This window comes from Barbus barbus (assembly GCF_936440315.1).
Source record: "Barbus barbus genome assembly, chromosome: 39".
Taxonomy (NCBI): Eukaryota; Metazoa; Chordata; class Actinopteri; order Cypriniformes; family Cyprinidae; genus Barbus; species Barbus barbus.
In genome coordinates this window covers 19660480-19673271 of record NC_136717.1, presented here as the reverse complement: position 1 = coordinate 19673271, position 12792 = coordinate 19660480, and the positions used below count along the sequence as shown (strand labels likewise).

General features: G+C 40.7%; 1 pseudogene across 1 annotated transcript in view; it reads right to left on the bottom strand.

Annotated features, from left to right (window-relative positions):
* LOC306859022 (antigen WC1.1-like) overlaps positions 1–910 on the bottom strand; it is a 38717-nt pseudogene extending 37807 nt beyond the window's left edge. Inside the window, exon 1 of the transcript in view lies at positions 859–910. The product of the transcript in view is annotated as an antigen WC1.1-like (transcript). The remainder of the gene's footprint in view (positions 1–858) is intronic.
* Positions 911–12792: the final 11882 nt, after the last annotated feature.

Below are 12792 nucleotides of genomic sequence, written 5' to 3'. Positions count from 1 at the left end.
GCATTTATCATAACAGGAAATGGGCGTCGAATACGTGCGTTTGGAGTCCAACAAAACGCACGTTCTGAACGTGTTAGGTAAACCAAACAGGCAGAGCAAACGTCTTTTGAAGTATCCACACAGGCGAAAACAACGTGCTCTTTCTGTAGTGTTCTCAAAATGGCACGCGTCAAAAGCGTGTGCTGACTTCATTGCCCGATTCTGTCATGTGTCCGCTATATCCTCCTGAGACCCCCCCAAAAAAGCTTTTTTTCATGTCATTACATTGTTTAGACAGCATTAGAAAAAAATGGAAAAATAAAATTTTTGAAAAAATATATTTTATTCATATTTTTTTCCTAAAAATAAAATTGCATGAATAGACATCAAAAAGGCAAAAACAATGGGATTTTTTTTTTTAAATCACCAATATTGGTGATTTTTTTCTTCTAAACTTTTTCTTCTAAACTTTGTTTAAGGATGAGTCTCAACTATGTTATAAAATATATAACAAAATTATTTGATATACCATTTTGTTTTATGCAATATGTCTGTAAAAATTTCCATAAACTGGTTTTCCCATTAAACACAGTGTATCTATACTGTATCTAATTTGCATATTAATGTGTTGCTGTTGGGACAGCATGTTGAAAAAAGAATTGTCATAATGGGAGTAATAATTGGCCAGATGTTCATAACAATATATAATATTTCATAAGAAAATGTATATATATAATTTATTTTCCTATTCAATTGTTATGGCTTTCCATAGTTTTCTCTTTAGGTCGTGTCCAGCACAACATCTTCTGATGCTTCTTTCCGAGCAGTCTACGATATTCATCTGCTTCAGTGTGCAGGAAATTTCAGCGTGTGTCATACCGGTTTTGAACAACTCCATGATTAATGTGGAGTGTGGCTCCAGCGCTGCCATAGTGTCGCTAACTTTTTTCTTTTTTTATGCTTTATTAACAATTATAGCGTAATACAATAACAGAAAAACTGCCAGGGGATACACAAGCCCGCCTATTTGCTCGCAGAAAAAATTCCGGGTGACGCACAACCCAGCAATTAAATATTAAAAACAGATTCTGTTGTGTGGACCCTTTTCAATTGTGTATTTTTGATCCAAAACGAAATTTTAAAATATGAAATACAAGACAATTTTCATTTTTCGTTTCTGATTCAAAATCAAATAACAAAAAAAACAATCAGATTTTAATTTTTTGATTTTCATGTATCAATTGAAAATGGAAAGGACGAATGATACACGGATTTATCTGAACTCAACACAATTATCTTTATACAGAGTAACTGAATGTCAGAAAATGACAGGTTTTTGTTCTCTCAGATTTCTAAGGCTACACAATAGAAAAGATTTGTAAAAGCATCTGGAAAAAGTCAAGCACTTTATGAAAGGTTCATGAACGCAAAGCATTTTTCTCTGTCAAAAAGTGCAATTGTATATTTTAATACAGAATATAACAGAACACTGTTAGACTGTAAATTGACACTTATATAGTAAGATTGCTAAAACTTTAAAAGCTTTGAAAGGATTTGAAGCAGTGTGTGGTTTGAGTTATACAGCTCCTGCCTGTTTTCCTGGATCCTCCTCCACATCATCATAGTCTGCTTTTGGAAAACAAGAGCAAATTAATGTATCAATACATACATTAAAATGCATTTAAAAAAAACACTACAAGACTAAAATATACTAGCAGTAAATTTAAATGAGCTTTCATAACCACAGAAATTGATCAGATAAAGTAATTATAAAGACTAAACGAAGGTGTTAATAACGTACTAAACATGTCACTCATATATTCTCCGACATTCTTCACATCATCATACTCCTCCTGAACACCCTCTGATATAAATGTGGCTATTATTAATTACATGAACAAATGGACTATATCAGGGGTGATCAATACTGCTTTTGATGGGCCACAGTTAAAGCCCCAATTAAACACACCTGAACCAGATAATCAAGGTCTTTAGGGTTACTAGAAACTTCCAGACGGGTGAGTTTGGGACAAGATGGAGCTGAACTCTGCAGGACACTGACCCTCCAAGAGCAGGTTTGAACACCACTGGACTACATACTTTATATCACACCATAATTTGAAGAAAAATAAAAAAAAACATGCTCCAATCTAGAAGGTTGTAAATTGAATCCCACACCTGCTTTATCATTGGAGAACTGTCTTATAATGACGACATCATCATAGTTTTCCAGTACATCACCTACAAAAAAAATACAAAAATAAATGCATATATCAATTAAAATACATATATATTAAAATAGACATATTTATAGTGTTAAAACATGTAGAGACAATGATAAGAACTAAACCTGTAGCATGATGTCTCAGTCCAGCAGTGATTACATCATCATAGTGTAACATGTCCCAAGTTATTTGTATTTTATTTTCTTATTTCTGTATGACTATAGCGGTTGTAGTAATTCTACAGGGTAATTCTACAGCTTGCATACAGGATATAGAGGTAGCTGATAGAGAGAAGAAGGAGATTCGTTTGGTGGAGGGAGCATGTGGTTGTGTTCCCTTTTGCTTCCAAAAAATGTCTGAATCCTGATTGAGAAACCTTGTGGTTTTAGCTCAATCTAAAGGACTCCTTAATATTCTAAATATCTTTAAGCTTGTTTTTACACCACCCTAGAAGAAGGGAGAGTGTTCATACAGCTGGATGTTTATGCTCAAAAGGATTTGGTATGCTGAATTGAGAAGGAAGAAAGTTGGAGTTGGATTGGATTGGTGCCTCAAACAACCACATTATTTCAGCGTACTCAATGTTTTCCTATATACTGGAATAAGCCTGCAACGATTGGGGAAGTAGTAACATTTTTTTTTTACTACCTCAAAGACACTGAACTGTTTTTTATTTTTATTTTTTTCTGTTTCTGAAATCAATTGTTTAAGTTTTTGGAGTTTTTTTTTTTGTTGTTAATAAGAGGCTTTAAGTTAGATTTGAGCACTAGAATAAACAAGGAGTACACAGAATCAGCTCGGTGGTTGTTTCTTTAATTTAGTAAGATCAAAAGAAATTACTCTGGTAACACGGTAAGTGTTACAGATGGCGCCCGAACAGGGACAACCACCAAATTATCAGAGCTGAAAAACTATTCGGTGTGAATTTTTGATTTGGGAAGTGTTATACTTAGCCTTTGTTAAAAAAAAAAAAACATAAAATGGAGGGTGATGAGATCGCACCTGATCAGGATTTTTCTTCTAAAGCTTTCACTCAGAGAAGAGAACCTGTTCACGAAATCATTGATACCTTTAATGAGCTTTACATTGATTCAGATGATGAAAAAGAAGTAATTGTTACTGAGGACCTACCACCACCACCCCTACCCCTTGATTTTAATTAGGATAGTCACCACATGTATGGAGTTGATGGCAACCAGTCACGTCTCACTAACATTGAGGAGCACCTAGCCAACCTTGAACATCAAGTAAGTGAGCTAGTTAAGGAGACGCAAGTCGCGTTAATGCTAAAATCTCTTCAAGATAAAGTTTTTTATAAGTTGCAAAGATAAACTGATAGATTAAAGGAGTGGACTCAAAGCAAGATGGATGACATGGGAAAAACCGTCATTGATTGTTTGAAACGCAGAGATAAGCAAATTGAGGAGCGGATGAGAGCTTTTCAACCAACCGTCTCTACACCAGTCACTGATGAGTTACCTAGAAAGTCAGTAATCTATCAAACTCCGGTGACACAAGTCACAAACAGTCACCAAAGTCAGTCTACTTCATCTCAATTCTCTGTAACCCAATATAATCCTCCAGTAAAGCTGGAGTTTCCTACCTTTGATAGCTCAGATCCTGAAGATGCTGTTACTTTTATAGAGAGAGTGGAAGAATATCTTGATCTTCGTCTTTTAACTAATGAAGAACTCTTGGCTTCACTCTCAATTGGAACAGGCAAGGACTGGTGGAGAGCAGAGAGAGCTAACATTACTGACTGGAAAACTTTCAAGCAGAAGTTTTTATTCTCCTTCTTAAATGAAGACGGCCAAGAAGTCATTGCTCAGAAACTGGCAAGTCGCAAACAAGGTCCAAATGAAAGCGTCAGAGACTTTGCTTTTAATTATCGAGCCATCTGCCTCCGAAGCAAACCTGAGATGACTGAAGGTGAGATAGTGAAGGCCATTCTTAGGAACTGCAACCCACGCTTGGCATCACTTCTCAGAGGCACAGCTAAAACTGTGGATGATGTTGTTCGTTTGGGGACACAAGTGGAGAAAGATTGGGTAGAGAGTAAGAAGTACTGGACACAAGTAAGTGGTGAAAATCAGAAGAAAAGAGTAACCTCTGAAAAACCAGACCTGAAAACTCATCTTATGATGGTAGACCGAACAGATAATTTCAGTTCACTTCAAACGTCCATTACCATTGATCATAAATTCATCAATGCAGTGATCGACACCGGGAGCACTTACTCCTTGATACAAGAAAAGGTATGGGAGATGTTGAAACCTCAAGCTAAATGTTTGCCTCCCAGTACACAGACTTTCATGCTCGCCAATGGACATCGACAAAAAGCTGTTGGTAAAGTAAGAGAGAGCTGTGTGGTTCAAGGGAAGACGTTTGAAGTACAGTTCTATGTACTCAAGGATGGTGACCTGGTAGTACCGGTTGTTTTGGGACTGGATTTTTTAAAACTGTCACGAATGGTAATAGATTTTAATTCTGATCAATTCTATTTACCAGACGTAGACACAGCCCCAGCCATTCCTTTTAACTTTCACGTGGCACAACCAAGTAATTACTTTTTTCTTGCATTACCTCTAGAGGAAAACCTCCCGTGTGATGATGCAGATGCTAAACTGATTCACCAGGTAGCTCAAAAGGCTGAGACCTCATCTGATGTAAAAGTACAGCTGCAAAATCTCATGTTGGAGTGGCCCAAGGTATGCACTCAGAATTTAGGCCGTACCTCACTGGTGAAACACAAGATCATCACTACGGATGAACATCCAGTAAGGAAGAAGCCATATCGTGTGTCAACTACTAAGAATGAGTTTATAGAAGGACAAATAAAGGAGTTGTTGGAAAAGCAGATCATTCGTCCATCCATTTCCCCATGGGCATCGCCTGTTGTTGTAGTAGAGAAGAAAGACGGCACTTCTAGAATGTGTGTTGACTATCGTAGCTTGAATGCCAAAACACATTTAGATGCTTACCCTATGCCTTAAATTGTGGACATTTTAGAAGCCATGCAGGGAGCCAAGGTTTTTAGCACACTGGATCTGAAATCTGGCTATTGGCAACTGGAGATGGACTCTGCAAGTGTTGAAAAAACGGCATTTGTCACTTCATCAGGGCTATATGAATTTTTATGTCTACCCTTCGGGCTTAGAAACGCTGCAGCATCTTTTCAACGTTTGATGGAAGATGTTCTTAGGAAGCATAAGAATCAGTTCTGTATGGTGTACATTGACGACATTGTTGTTTATTCACCAGACATCTCCACTCATCTCACTCACATGTGAGAAGTCTTCACTTGTTTGCATGACGCCGGACTCTCTCTCAACTTAAAGAAGTGCAACTTCATCCAACCTTCTTTGACATTCTTAGGGCACATTGTGTCTGCTGAAGGCGTTAAAACTGACCCTGAAAAGGTGAATGCAGTGGAAAATTTCCCCGTTCCAACTTCAGTTAAAGAAGTCCAGAGATTTCTTGGGATGGCCGGTTGGTATCATCGATTCATTGAAGACTTCTCTTCCAAGGCAGCTCCATTACATGCATTGAAGAAAAAAGGTACAAAGTGGAAATGGACAGAGGACTGTCAGAGAGCGTTTGAGGAGATCAAAGAAGATCTTACCAAAGCTCCGATTCTAGCAGTACCAGACTTCACATTGGATTTCAAAGTTCAAACAGATGCAAGTGACACTGGTCTGGGAGTGGTATTGACCCAAGAATTTGATGGTCAAGAACGTGTCATAGCCTTTGCATCCCGTCTGTTGAGAGGAGCCGAACAAGCTTACTCGGCTTCAGAAAAGGATTGTTTAGCTGTGGTATGGGCCGTGGAAAGATGGAGGCACTATTTGGAAGGTAGATGTTTTGAAGTTTTAACTGACCATGCAGCGCTTACGTGGGCTTTTAATCATCCAAAACCTTCCTCAAGATTGGAGAGATGGACAATTCGATTGCAAGGGTTCAATTTTGTTGTTCGTTACAGGAAAGGTCAATGTAATATTGTACCAGATGCACTGTCAAGAAAACATCAATCAGAGACAAATTTAATCATGGTAACCACAGCAATTCATTCATCTACCATCACCAATGATCTTCCAGTGGATCTGGCTCAGCTTGCACAAGCTCAGAAGGCTGATGCTGAAGTCCAGGAATTGGTGGTGAAGAGCAAGCAACAAAACAAGGATGACACTTTGAGAACACATTTTATTGGAAAAAATGATGTGTTGTTCAGAAGTGTTCCTGACGGTAAGAAAGGTCAGAAGCTGCAAGTTGTTGTTCCTGCTGTTTTTAGAAACTCGTGTTTAAGATATGCACACAACAATCCATTGAGCGGTCACCTTGGAAGTTTTAAAACTTTAATGAGATTGTTGGATTTTTCTTTCTGGCCTGAGATAAGGAAGGATGTATGGAGATATTGTAGAGAGTGTTTGGTATGTCAGCAACACAAACCTACCACCTCTAAACCTGCTGGTCTATTGCAGAATACTACCATTGTTGAGCCCGGATATATGTTGGGAGTTGATCTGATGGGACCTTTTCCTCGCAGCACCAAACAACATGAGTATCTGATGGTCGTCGTGGACTATTTCTCCAAATGGGTGGAGTTATTTCCACTTCGCTCTGCAAAAGCACCAACAATTGCAAAGATCCTAATAGAGGAGATCTTCACACGATGGGGTACTCCTGCTTTCCTGGTTTCAGACAGAGGAACACAGTTTACTTCCAACCTTCTCAAACTTGTCTGCAAGCAATGGAATGTAACTCAAAAACTAACCACCGCATATCACCCACAAACCAACCTGACTGAACGAGTTAACCGTAATCTCAAGAATATGATTGCCTCTTACGTACAGGAGAATCATCGTTCATGGGACCAATGGATTTGTGACTTTCGATTTGCATTGAATTCTGCATGGCATGAGAGTACAGGATACTCACCTGCAGAAATTGCTCTAGGGCATAAGCTAATAGGACCATTGGAGAGAGCACTGCAAAATCCACCTGATCCTGACCAACCTAGCTATGATACTGTAGACAGGCAGTCTCAATTGTTTGATCTGGTAAGAGCCAATATGGAGAGATCACAAGCCCGACAAAAAAAGTACTATGATCAACGGAGAAAGAAGATTGAGTTCTCTGTTGGAGACATAGTTTGGGTGCGATCTCACACCTTATCCAAAGCTGATGATGGGTATATGGCTAAATTATCCCCTAGGTGGAAAGGCCCAGGCAAGGTTGAAAACAAATTGGGACCAGTTAATTATCAAATTGCTCTAAACTCTGACCCTACTCTAATAGACACTTATCATGTACAAAATCTTAAAATTTGTCACAGTAAGTGACAAATTTTCCACAAAGGGGGGGGGAGTGTAACATGTCCCAAGTTACTTGTATTTTATTTTCTTATTTGTCACGACTACCTAGGTCACAGTAGCAATGACATAGGGGAGACCACACCGTTTGTTATATAAATCCAAAATAATTTATTAAAACTTTAAATCAATGAATGTATCAAGTCAGTAAATGAAAAAGCAAAAGAAAACTAATCAAAAGTGTAATGCAAATCAGTCAAGTGTAGACTATGTGTACTGCAACGAAGACAAATAGAAATAGGAGTAGGATGGTGCTGGTGCTGGTGCTGCCAGCCAGCCAGAAGACCAGAGCAGAGACGCGCAGCCCTGAGCAGACTCCGAGCAGTCCAGAACAACTGGCAGGTGGTGTTTTTAAACAGTCCCGCCCATCAGCTACTGTCCGATGGACCGAAAACAAACAGCTCCCCCTTCAGATTGGGGGGAGAGAGACGGCCCAAACATATTCTGTCCATGGTGGAGTGAGCACACCCAACACGGCCAAGCCGGGCGTGACATCACTCCCCCCACAAAACAGAGACCCATATGGGACTCTGTAAAACTATATTCTACTCATTACACCATTCCCCCTAATCAATACTAAAAACAGAAACAAACCCAATGAACTACACCCAAAAAAACAATAAATGACTAAAACCAATACCCTTTTTAACCAGTTACCCCGAAAGACTAATGTTAGACTAAACTAAACTCTCATCACCCTTAACCCACACTCTCAATACAACAGCTACCACTGGAAATGACCAAACTCACCCCCCCCCAGCCCACCTAATCCCCCCCCCCCCCCCCCCCCCTTCTTCCCACCCAGCAGATCCTGACGTCTGGATAGCAATTTAAGAATGGAAAGACAGGAGACAAGAGAAAAAGAACCAGAGACCGAAGAAGAGATAAACACCCTCTTAACAGTCATCAAGAGCCCGCGACAAGGCATCAGCCATGACGTTGTCGGACCCCTTGATGTGCCTGATAGACAAGTTATAAGGATGTAGAAAAAGAGCCCAGCGCATAAGGCGCTGGTTTGTATTTTGAAGAGAAGAGAGGAAAGTAAGAGGATTGTGGTCAGAGAAAACCACCACAGGGTGTAACCCACCACCAACATAAACCTCAAAATGTTGTAGTGCCCAAATAAGGGCCAGGGCCTCCTTTTCAATGGTTGAATAGTTAAATTGGTGACGATTAAATTTCCGAGAAAAATAGGAAATTGGTCTATCTATTCCATTCTCATCCTTTTGAAGAAGAACGGCACCTGCTCCTACCTGGCTGGCATCTACTTGCAGCTGGAAGGGCTCCTCCAGCCTAGGAGCAGCCAGGACAGGTGCAGAACTCAAAAGAGACTTAGCATTTTCAAATGCATGTTGGCAATCTGAAGTCCAATTGAATTTAACCGAACCCTTCAACAGGTTAGTTAGTGGAGCAACGACAGATGAAAAATTACAGCAAAAGTTCCTGTAATACCCTATCATGCCAAGGAAGCGCATCAATTCTTTCTTAGTAGCAGGACGTGGGAATTTATCAATGGCCAGGACCTTCATTCTCACTGGCCGAACGTTCCCTTGTCCGACCACCTTTCCCAGATACACCACTGTAGCCCGAGCAAACTCACACTTTGCCAAGTTCACAGTGAGGTTTGCAGCCGCAAACCGCTCAAATAATGAACGTATACGGGCAAGGTGGACCGTCCACGTGTCTGAATAACAGACCACATCATCAATATACACAGCGCACCCCTCCAGTCCCGCAACGACTCGATTCATGAGCCGCTGGAAACTGGAGGGGGCGTTGCGCAACCCAAAAGCCATTCTTGTATAGGAGTAGAGTCCCAATGGCGTTATAAAGGCAGAGATCTCTTGTGCCCTAGGAGTAAGAGGAACCTGGTAATAACCCTTTAACAAGTCAAATTTGCTCACATAACGAGCCGCACCGACTTGATCCACACAATCCTCTATCCTAGGCAGTGGATACGAGTCTGGTTTTGTTACACAATTTACTTTTCTGTAATCCGTGCAAAATCTGTACGTCTGATCAGGTTTTTTTACTAATAAACAGGGCGAAGCCCAACTAGAGTATGACTGTACAGCAAGACCATTTTCCAAAAGATATTGAACACTATCATCCAGACTTTTACGCTTATCAGGACCAGTGCGATAAAACCTCTGACGAATTGGCTTTGCATCACCAACTTCTATGTCATGCTCGATTAAAGTTGTACAGGTCGGAGTATCTGAAAACAGACAAGAAAATTCAAAGATTAAAGCTTTCAATTCTGCTTGCTGTTGCAAATCCAAATGATCTAAAACTCCCTCTAATTTGGCCAACGTCTCTGAATTATTGAGACGAGCATGCAACATGGAATCGTCAGGGCCTCGCACATCATCCTCTAACTCTGGAGAAGCTACGACCGTGCTTGCTACGACCAAGACAGAAGATTCACCCTTACAACTAGGCGACTGTGACGATGCATAATATGGCTTAAGTAAATTGATATGACATAATTGTGTCGCCCGCCTACGATCAGGCGTAGCAACCACATAATTGGTCTCTGACACTTGACGAACCACACTGTAAGGCCCTGAATACTTTGCACCAAAAGGAGAACCAGGTATCGGCAACAATGCCACCACCTGATCCCCTGGGCTAAAGACACGAGCTTCTGTTTTGCGGTCATAATTTTGCTTCATTTTTCTTTGGGCATCAGTCAAATTTTCAGTTGCCATTTTACATGCTAAAAGTAACCTGCGACGGAAACCATCCACATAACTGGACAAACTCTTAGGTGGTTCAGATGAATCCAGATCACCTGATAACACAGACAATGGGGTACGAACCTTGTGACCAAATACCAAATCATTAGGACTAAAACCTGTGCTTTCTTGCACAACCGCTCTAGCCGCCAACAATAGCCATGGTAGACCATCCTCCCACTCCCGTTTCATCTCTATGCAGTATGCACGCAATAGAGACTTAAGAGTGGCGTGGAACCGCTCCAAAACCCCTTGACTTTGCGCATGGTACGCGCTACTCAAGTTGTGCTGGATACGCAGCTGTTTCAAAGCTGCTGCAAATGTTTTTGATGTAAAATTTGAACCTCGATCACTTTGAATGATTCTGGGAAGACCAAATATTGAAATAAACTGCGACAATGATTTCACCACAGACCTTGTAGTAATGGTCCTCAAAGCATACACAGCAGGATATCGAGTCGCCTGGCACATGATGGTAAACAAATAAACACAGCCTGATTTTGACTGGGGCAAGGGGCCCACACAATCAATGACCAAATGCTCAAAAGGCTTACCAACAGACAGAATGGGCTGTAAAGGCGCAGGCTTAATGACAGCATTTTGCTTACCTGCCACCTGACAGACATGACACGTTTGAACAAACCGTGCAACATCCCTCTTTATCCGTGGCCAGTAGCAATGTTTTAACAATTGATTGTATGTTTTCTTTACCCCAAAATGACCCGCTGTTTCCCCATGAGCTGTTTTTAGTGCCACTTCACGAAACTTTTCAGGCATCACCACCTGCAAAATCTGCTCTCTCACCTCAGTTTCCGCAGTAGGTGACCACCTTCTTAGCAACAAGCCATCCTTCACAAAATAACAGCGATCTAAATTGTCATCTGCAGTCAAATCAAAATATTTTTGTAAGCTCTGATCACTCTTTTGAGCCTCAGCAATGTCAGATCGAGACAAAGGTACTGGTAACTGCGGAATAAATACCTGAGCAGACGTGTGCTTCGATACATCAGACGAGTCTGCATCCCGCTTATGCGCCATAGCGCGCGTCACAGCGCATGCCGTAAAAACCTCTGGAAAATCTTTTTGACACCTATCTGACTCATCCAATAAAGAAGCTCCAGTCTTAACCACGGGAGACGGTAAGACCTGATCAAGAAAAACACGATCATGAGCCAAATTATTACCCACAATCAGATCAATTCCCTCTATAGGTAAAGAAGGACGCACCGCAATGGTTACTTCCCCACTCACAAAACCAGAAAACAACTGAATTTTGTGCAGAGGCACTGGAAATGACTGGAGACCAATTCCCCGTATTAACACACAATTTTGGGTATCAGACTCAGACGAGAAAGGCAAAACAGATTGACAAATAAAACTTTCTGATGCTCCAGTATCACGCAGAATTTTCACTGGAACGCGATGTGCGTCTCCAACCAATGCCACAAAACCCTCCGTGACAAACGGTGCATAATCCGTTATACTAGATGCAGGAAATTCAAGATCATCACATTGTACATTTCTCAAACCTTTATCAACTGACACTATACATTGTGCACGATCCAATGTCTTTGCTGGAATTTTCTTAGCTTTACTCCCTGAGCGCACAGCAGGACCAGATGAGGCGCAAAGGCCAACTTTTCCTCCATCACCCTTCCCCCGATTACGCTCCAATAACGCCGGGCAATTTTTTTTCCAATGATTTTTCCCAAAACAGTAATTACAGTCTGTTTTAAGATCGAAATCCAATGGTTTACCACATGTAATTGAATTGGAAAACACAGATGTGTCCGTATTAACATGACTATAGCGACGTTCTTTGTAATTACTATTAGAACGCGGACTAACAACACGAACTGGAGTCTTGTGTATGAGAGAAAAATTATCAGCAAGAACAGCAGCATCTGCTGCTGCTTTCCCATGATGTTCGCTAATATAAGTGGCTATGCGATCAGGCAAAGTGTTCTTAAATTGTTCTAATATCATAAGATCACACAACTCATCAAAAGAATCTACCTCTTCAGCTGTAAGCCACCGATGAAAAACACTGGTTAATTCCCTAGCCCACTCAGCATAAGTTTTGTCTGATTTTTTCCATGATCGAAAACGCTGTCTATAAGCCTCGGGGATTAACTCATAACACTTTAACACAGCTGTCTTAACACATCGATAGACCTTCTTTTCAGAAGACGGTAAAGCCACAAATGCCTTCTGTGCACGGCCAATTAACGAAGTTTGTAACAATACAATTTTATCCTCATCACTCCAATTTTGCTCAGTAGCAATATTCTCAAATAACGAAAAAAATACATCTGGATCATGCTCATTAAACTTAGGCAGGAACTTGATCATACTGGCCAGGCCAGACTGCTGCGATTTGCCAAGTTTGCCTTCAGCTACTAATTGCAGCCTCGTACGCTCAATCTCACGTTCCTGCTCTAAATTTTTAAGCCTTTCCCATTCCAACTCGCGATCTTTATC